The following is an 8076-nucleotide window of genomic DNA, read 5'->3' on the forward strand; positions in this document are numbered from 1 at the left end:
CACTCCAGGTCGGGGTTTCCGACGCGGTTGCCTCCGCGAAGGTGCGCTAGGGTCCGCGGTGAGGCCTCCGGGCACAGAGTCTGCCGGCTCTTAGCGCCCTGCCCTGGATGGGTCGCCTCCGGCAGGCGGGGTGCCCCATCCAGGTGCCCCCAGCGCGCTTGGCGCCTCGCGCTGTCGGGTCTGCGCCCATATTCGCCGGCCCCAGCCTTAACCAGCTGCCTGCCTGGCCCTTGAATAATATTTACGGAATTAAACGGAACAGAGGATTTTCAGGAATTCGGAGTCACCCCTGAGCTGAGTGGAAATGCCGGTGGGAGACTGGATGGAACCAGGTTAGGTGGGAACTTCGTCCTGGCCTCTGGTGGGGATAGAGCAAAATTCCCATCCGCAAAAAAGGTCACAGGTTTAAAGAAGCAGGCACAGATTGCTTCCAAAATACACCCTCCCACCCCACCTCCTGACCCCCTAAAAAAGCTACCGCTGGAGATATTACGTCATTAGGGACAGAATTTAAGGGAATGCAAGGAACTCAGTAATCTAGATATTTTAACTCAATATTTTTGAAAATCAAAAATAATGCAAAAAAATCCAGGATGAACAAAATATCAAAATTTTAAATGAGAAGAGATTGGAGTCTGAAACAAGAGGAAACATAGTAATACTGATTCTGTCTAGTAATCCTTAGGACACATTCGGCTGTTCACTGTTTGCACTGTGTGGGAAGAGCCCTCTTAGGACTGTTCACCGGGAAGGGGAAAGGCCTCAGAGCCTAGAAGGAAAGAAAAGTTTCAGCCAGGAGGAAGTACCCCAGGCTGCATTTCAGAACTAGCCTGGGGCCAATTCCCAAACCACAACGGGAGCTCCTGCCCTGGAAATAGCCCTACTTCAGCCTTCTCACTGACTGCCTTCACGTCTCCCAATGAGTCCAAAAGCAATGGGCTTCCGCACCATTTCAGAATGAACATGGACTCACCTTCTGAAGCCAGGTCTGTAGTGGGTGTTAGGCTTTATTTAATGCACAGCAGCTCCATTAAATGAGTTTATTATCCTTTTTTTTTTCCCCCCAGCAAAGGAAACTGAAACTCAAAAGCAGTTATAACTTGCCCAAGGTCACACAAGCTAGGATATTAATCATGATGCACTTGCTTCTCAGTTCTTGAGTTGGGATGAAGAGGAAAGTCTCCTATGAGCTCTGAAATCTTGCTGGGCTCAAACCTAAGACACGAGAGGATAGAATGGGAAATTCTTATCCTCTTTGGCTCCAGGTATGTTCTGTTCATCTCCTGCATACATAACCTGCTTCCTGTCCTAGGGAAGCCCCTGGTGCAGCCCACCCCAAGTCTGACTCACTAGACTCAGGGAGGGCGTGAGTCACACTCCTTCCTCACCCAGCGGTAGTGGCAAAGCCACCAGCCCACCAGGGAACCACACTGACATAAGCTCGATATAACCATAGGGAAGAGGATGAAGACAGAGGAAGCAGACACTGGTGAATAGCTGAGACTCAGGAAAGGGAGAAGGAAGGGGAAGGAAGCTCAGAACACAAGAGCTTATCTTGCTCTTCCAGGCAGACACCACTCCCCTCTCTCTCAAGGCTTAGACTGATGTGGAAGGATCCCTGACTCTCTCAGAAGGTCAGATAATATCTAGAATGTGTGAGTTGTAGGGAGCTATATGGTCAGTGTTTGTAGATAATTCATATAGCCCAGTGTGAAATTCCACCACTAGAGAGTCATTCGTTTACCTATAAATAAAAATCCACTGTTTAACACACAGTGGAGAAAGATAATCATGGAGTCTTACAATGAATGCATTGACTTAATGAGTGTATTAGAATCACAGAATCAGAATCTAACCCTTAAATCATCCACTCTAGACACTTCATTTTATAAATGAGGACTCCCAAAGGCCAGAGAAATAAAATTACTTGTCCAAGGTCTCACAGCCAGTTAGTGGCAATACCAAGACCAGAAAACAGGCTAACAGTGCAACACTTCAAGGCTAGCTCTCTGCAAATGCAGGGGCACTTCCTTCAGCAGTGTCCTGCCCCAGAGCAGGACTGCCATCGGGGAGTAACTACACAGGCTGGAAAGAGTTCTGTCTCAAAGCCAAAAAAGCTTTAAACAATGTTTTCTATGGTTTTTTGTTGACCATAAATAATTTTTGTGCTCATTAGAGAAAATTTAGAAAATACCAAAAAAGGATAAGACCAACCAAATCCCATTATCCAGGCAGATAAGTATTTTTACTTATGCACATATATTATTATTTAAAAATTCTTGAACTTTGTCTTTTGTCATTTATCATAGCTAATAAGTATCTTTGAAGATCATTAAAAGTAATTCAAAAACATAATTTTATTTTTTATTTTTTTCAAAAACACAATTTTAATGGTTGGATAACATTTCATTATACCTGTATCATAATGTATTTCATCATTTCCATTTAAGCTGAATATCCTGTTTCTCTATATAAATGATGCTATGATAAATACCCCAATAGGTAAACATTCTACCACATCCCTTATTATTTTGGATAAATGATAATTCAATGAGACCATTGATCATGCACTTGAATGTCGTGGCAATGCTCTGCTCATAAAAGTTTCCAAACTCTCTCAATTTCTGTTCCATTCTTGTCATAGAGCAGTACCAGATGGACCACTCTTGAAAAACACTGCTTTTGAATGTGAGCTCTGGAATCTTCGAGTCTTATTTTGGCCACTGCAGGAAATTTGGCAAGTTACTTATCCTCTCTGATCCTTATTTTCCTCATCTGTAAAACAGGGTAATAAAGTACGTACCTCACAGGGTTATTGGGCAAAATAAATGAGATCATGAAAGTAAATTGTCTAGCAAGGTGCCTGGCACACAGTAGGACACAAGAAATTACCTTGTTTCCATGTGACCCCAACCTTGTGAGGTCAGTAGGAGTATTGGTAGTAAGTACCCCGTAGTTATGGATAAAATGCCAAAGCTGGGTAGTGGGTAGAATAGTGGAGTTTATATTTACTGTGTTCTTACTATGTGCCAAAGACGTAGTGTATATCATCTCATCTAATCCTCAACAATTCCCAGTGAGTTAGGTATTATACTCACTCTGTAGATGGAAACGAAGATTCAGAGGAGTTAAATAACTTGGCCAACATCACAAAGCTAGTACATGTCTCAGTCCAGGTTAAAATCTAGACCCATCTGACTCCAAGCCTTGTTCTTTCCCTACTTTGCACTGTTTCCTTTGGCCCAAGGATATTCTCTCTTCCTGAGAAGGAATCCCCCTGGCCTAAGTCAGGGGGCCTACTGAGGTACATTGCATTTTTGTTCCCAATTATTCGCTGTCTTTTGCCCGTGATGGAAGCATATGTCCCAGACCCTTTGACTCAGGATGGGCCATGTGACTTGCTTTGACCAGTGGAAGATTGGCTGCATAAAACAGCTAAAGATTTAAGCACCATCACCTGGTTACACCTTTGCTCTTTCCACAAGCCCAGCATGGCCCAAATAGGGACTGCTTCCTCAACTTGAGTCCAGGAACGCAGACAACTTGGGAAGAGAACTACAGCCCAAGTGAGTGCGAAGTAGGCCTTTGTTGTTGTAGACTCTGAAGTTGGGGGAGGGTTGTTTGCTACCAGGTGTGACTAGTAAAAGCTCTTTCATACGCCCACCTCGCCCACCTCGCCACCTCAGCTGCCTCTCAGAAGCTCAAGGAGGATACAGGGCAATGCCAGCACTGGCCAGCCTGGAACCCTCCCTGGCATGGATGGGTGGAGTGCCCTCTCATGAACACCCAGAAACCCACCTCCCTGCTCCACAGGCGAAGCTGAACCTCCTTGAGAGTCTTGTCTCTCTCTCTCTCCAGGGTGCTCAGCCAGCCTTTGGTCTGGGGACAGCCCAGACCCCCTGCTTCCCCAGCAGTGCCCTCAACCCTGCCGAGCCCCTAGAAGGCAGCCTTGAAGGAGAAATGCTTGGGGCAGCTGTCCTGTGGACAGGAGTGGGGGCGGCAGGATGCCTCCCATGACTCAGCCTGCTACGGCAGAGAGAACTGGACCTGGTCGATATAGATAAGGGCCCTCCCCTCCTTCTCCTCCCCCATCCCTCTTCCCCTCCCTTCTTTAAATGTTATTCCTGGAGGTTAGGCTTTCTTTCTTTCTTTTTAAGATTTTATTTATTTATTTATTTGACAGAGATCACAAATAGGCCCAGGGTGGTGGTGGTGGTGGTGTGGAGGGGGGGGGGGAGAAGCAGGCTTCCTGCTGAGCACAGAGTCCAATCCCAGGACCCTGAGATCAAGACCTGAGCCGAAGGCCCGCCGAGGCTTAACCCACTGAGCCACCCAGGTGCCTCTCTCTTTGCTTATTTTGTGTAAAAAAGAAAAAGGGGAGTACTCTAGAAACTTGGCCTGGGAATGTCTGAGGAACCCCAGCAAGAAGGGGGTGGCCATGGTGCCACATGCTGGCCACTGTGTCACACACATCTGGTGGTATCTGCTCCGGGGCATGAGGCTCCACCTGGCCAATCATTGGAATCACCTGTACGGATTTTACCAGCCCCACACCCCCTCAGCGCCCCCTAACAATGCAGGTTGCCTGCCTACTGCATAAAGAGGGCACACCGGAACCAAGAGCCTGAGAGACTGTCATGCTCCCCACACAGGCCCCCAACTCGGAGCTGCATTCCCCAAAGGGAGGGGGTATTTTTCTTCACGTTATAAACTTCTGTCCACTTGCCAGGACACATCCCAGCAAGACTGCCTTTGCCCACAGCAGGCACCTTCTTCTATTTCATACAAAAGTAGCAGGGACCATGCCCATCCCCAGAAGGTTCCGGTTTGTGGGTCAGAGAAGCCTCATTTGAGAAATCTTTGCTCTTGGGGTGCCTGGGTGGCTCAGTCCGTGAAGCTTGTGACTTGGGCTCAGGTCACGATCTCAGGGTCCCTCAGGCTCCCTGCTCAGCGGGAAGTCTACTAGCTTCTCCCTCTGTCCTTACCCCTGCTCATTCATTCTCTCTCAAATAAATAAAAAGAAAGGGAGGGAAGAGAGGGAGAAAGAAGAAAGGAAGGGAAGGAAAGAAAGGAGGAACTCTCCCCGACAGCTGCGGGGAGTGGGGGGTGGGGTGGGGAGCGGAAAATCCCTTTCCTCTCCCAGGTGATGTGGCTGGAGCGGAATTCCGGGGAGCAAGTCAATCTCCAGCCTGGTCTGCCCCCTGCACTCAGGCGGGCGGGCGTGAAAACGTCCCCAGCCCCCACACACCCAGCTCCGCCCTGGGGAGAGGCTATCTGTTGCTGGGTGGAGCCGGCTGCTGGGGAGATTAAAAGAGGGCGAAGCCTGCCCCAACAGGGAGAGCTGTGAACTTAGGGGCAAGTGAGGAGTAGGGGGTTGCTGCGGGGTTCCCGAGGTTAAAAATGCTAAGAGATGGTGCGAGGGCTGAGCCGTCAGTCGGAGCCATCACGCACTCCCCCTTCGGGAGCTGCCGGTACCGAGGTGCTCTAGCCAGAGCTTGGAGGGACACGAGCCCCGCGCTTCTAAGCGTTCCCAATGCTGAAAAGTGTGGGCGGGCACAGCACCGAGACGCCGGCTGTTGGAAGAGGCCCAAGTACACTTGGCCAGACTAAGGCGGGGCGAGCAGGAGCCGAGGACGCAACGGTTAAGGAGGTCCTCGGAGTCGTGGAGGTGCCGCGTCCACGCCTGAAAGTGCGTGCCTCCTTAAGTTTTGCGCCGCGGTCTCCAGCGAGTCCTGCCGGCACGCTAGCGCCTGCGGGAGGCCCGACCCGGAGCCGGTGCAGCTTCTGAATTAGCTGGCTCTTCGGACAGCCTTTGGGGTTGCCCGCCCACGCTGGCCAAAGATCTGGGGGCCCTCTGAAGCCCACCTTCCACAAGCAAGGTGAAACTCTCGCTTGAAGATCCGAAATTGAGATCTTTCCTGTTCAATTCACTTAACTACGTTTGCAGTTAAGTGCAAGCAGGGAAGAAAATAACAGACTGTGATGGAGACCGCAGACTCCGCACCTGACCTTGTTAGAGTGCAACTCTGACTCTGGAAGGCTGTGCTGGGCCTGGGACTCTGCATTGCTCGCAGGCTCCCAGGTGCTGCCTCTGCCCTGCCAGGGTTACTCAGCTTCTGTAAAGGGGAGACCTTGAGCTCAGGACTGGCTACACAGTTTACAGGGTCCAATAAATGACAAGGGAGACTTTTGTTTAAAAAATGAAGAATTTCAAAGCATCAACAGCAGACTGTTCAAACAGTCTTGGGGCCCTGTGTCTGAGCCTTACAGGGCTGTAGAGAGGATTAAAGGTCAGCCTATAAAGCACTAAGATATCACTTGGGTGGTAAATTCTTGATAAGGTTAGTGATCACTACTGCTCAGCCCCAGACCTCCTCTCCCTGAACACGTGGGCTGTCGGACCTTATATAGTCCAATCTTCGTTTTACAGGGGAGGAAACTGAGCTTCACAGAGCTCAGAGAATAAATGATGGGTCATTGGGACAACTTGTTGAGGTCACACTCTGGCCTCCAGACATCTAGGCCAGGGCTCTTCCTTCTGGGCTGTTGACTCAACTGTCTGGTGGGGTGTGTGGGGGGGTAGATGGCAGGGAAGTAAAATTGCACTCTCAGAAATGCTGAGGGGATGATGAGCACTGGGTGTTCTATGCCACTGATGAATTACTGAACTCTGCATCTGAAGCTAATGATGTCCAATACGTTGGCTAGATGAATTTAAAAAAAGAAAAGTGCTGGGGGGTGGTGTCGAGACTGGATGGGTGCAGGCTGGCCCTGCATGAACACCGTCCAAACCATGGGCTCCATTTCGAGTTGAGTTTCTGGGCTGTGCGTTCTGAGCCCACTGGTAAGAGCCTAGAATTATGCGGGAACAGCACAGGTGCCCTCAGCCATTGCCTCTGAAACCGTTTCAGTTGCTTCTTGGTCTGCTCCTTGGAGTTTCTCCATCTTCTCCCTTAGTACCACTTATGGCTGTCAGGGTGCCCCTCTCCAGAAGTTTTCTATAAATTGCTTACAGACTGATGTAATTTGTCACCAATAACACAAGACCAGGGTCTCTCGAAAGACAAGGCACAGCATGGCTTACCCCATCTTGTAATAGGAAGTGAGAAGCTGGTCCGGTTCTCAGAACAGCCTCAGAAATCTACTGTCAATCTTCTTGTCTTCAGAGTGACAAATAGTAATAATGGCAATAATTCTTAAAACCTGCAATTTTTCTGTTATCGATTTCCTGATTGTTACAGTGATAACTTGTTTGTCCAGAATTCAATATTTGGCAACCTCACTCATGCAAATCATGGCTACCTCTTCCTTCCCTCTCTCCCTCTTACCAGCCCCGCCTCCAACATAGGGTCTCATAAGTGGCTTAGGAAGGAAGCAATGGGTAAGACTCAGGGTGTCTGCCCATTCAGGTAGCCCCAAGGACTGAGCAAGAACACTGTCCGCTCCGAACAGTCCTTCCCACTTTCCTCTCCAGCAGGATCCTGGTCCTCTCTCAGACCTACCTCTGTGGCCTCTCCTCTGTAGCTCCCTCCAGCTGCCCCTGGAGTTGCGGCTCAGCCTTGTGTGTCGCAGCAGTTTAGTAGAAATACTAAGAGTGAGAGTTGCCCTATTGGGGGCACTGTGCTAAGTCATTCATTAATCCCAGCAGCCTTCCGGGTAGGAGCTATTATTCCTTGCATTTGCAGGTGAGGAAACATAAGTAACTTGCCAAAGCTGTATAGGCTGACTCCAAATTTTGGTCTCGTAACTTCAGAGGTTTATTGAATAGTATAGAATATCTTCTAAGAAGTAGGCTAGAGATGCGGCGCTCTGGCGACTTCTGAATGAAATGAGTGAGTGAGTGAGTGAGTGAGTAAATGAACAAGGGCGGGCATGTCTGCAGCACATTTCCAGGGCTGAAATGCTTGGCAGTGCCCGGGGTGTTTCTCATGGCCATGGCCTGGTCAGGACATTTCTGGCTCTGGGAAGTGAGGTTGGCTAGGAAGTCTGTCACCTAGGATGCCAAGGTCTCTGGGAAGTAGGCCTAGTGGAAAACAGCGCATATGTCTCTCATGACCAGGAGCTGCTTGAGAGAAT

General features: G+C 49.2%; 1 long non-coding RNA gene across 1 annotated transcript; it reads left to right on the forward strand.

The window, feature by feature from the left end:
* Window positions 1-2847, forward strand: LOC106006011. Its single transcript, XR_001179811.2, has 3 exons — window positions 1-332; window positions 1068-1265; window positions 2645-2847. It is a non-coding gene; the product is annotated as an uncharacterized LOC106006011 (long non-coding RNA).
* The last annotated feature ends 5229 nt before the right edge of the window (window positions 2848-8076 follow it).

Source organism: Mustela putorius, unplaced genomic scaffold (assembly GCF_011764305.1).
Source record: "Mustela putorius furo isolate JIRA1106 unplaced genomic scaffold, ASM1176430v1.1 tig00000129_pilon_pilon_pilon, whole genome shotgun sequence".
Taxonomy (NCBI): Eukaryota; Metazoa; Chordata; class Mammalia; order Carnivora; family Mustelidae; genus Mustela; species Mustela putorius.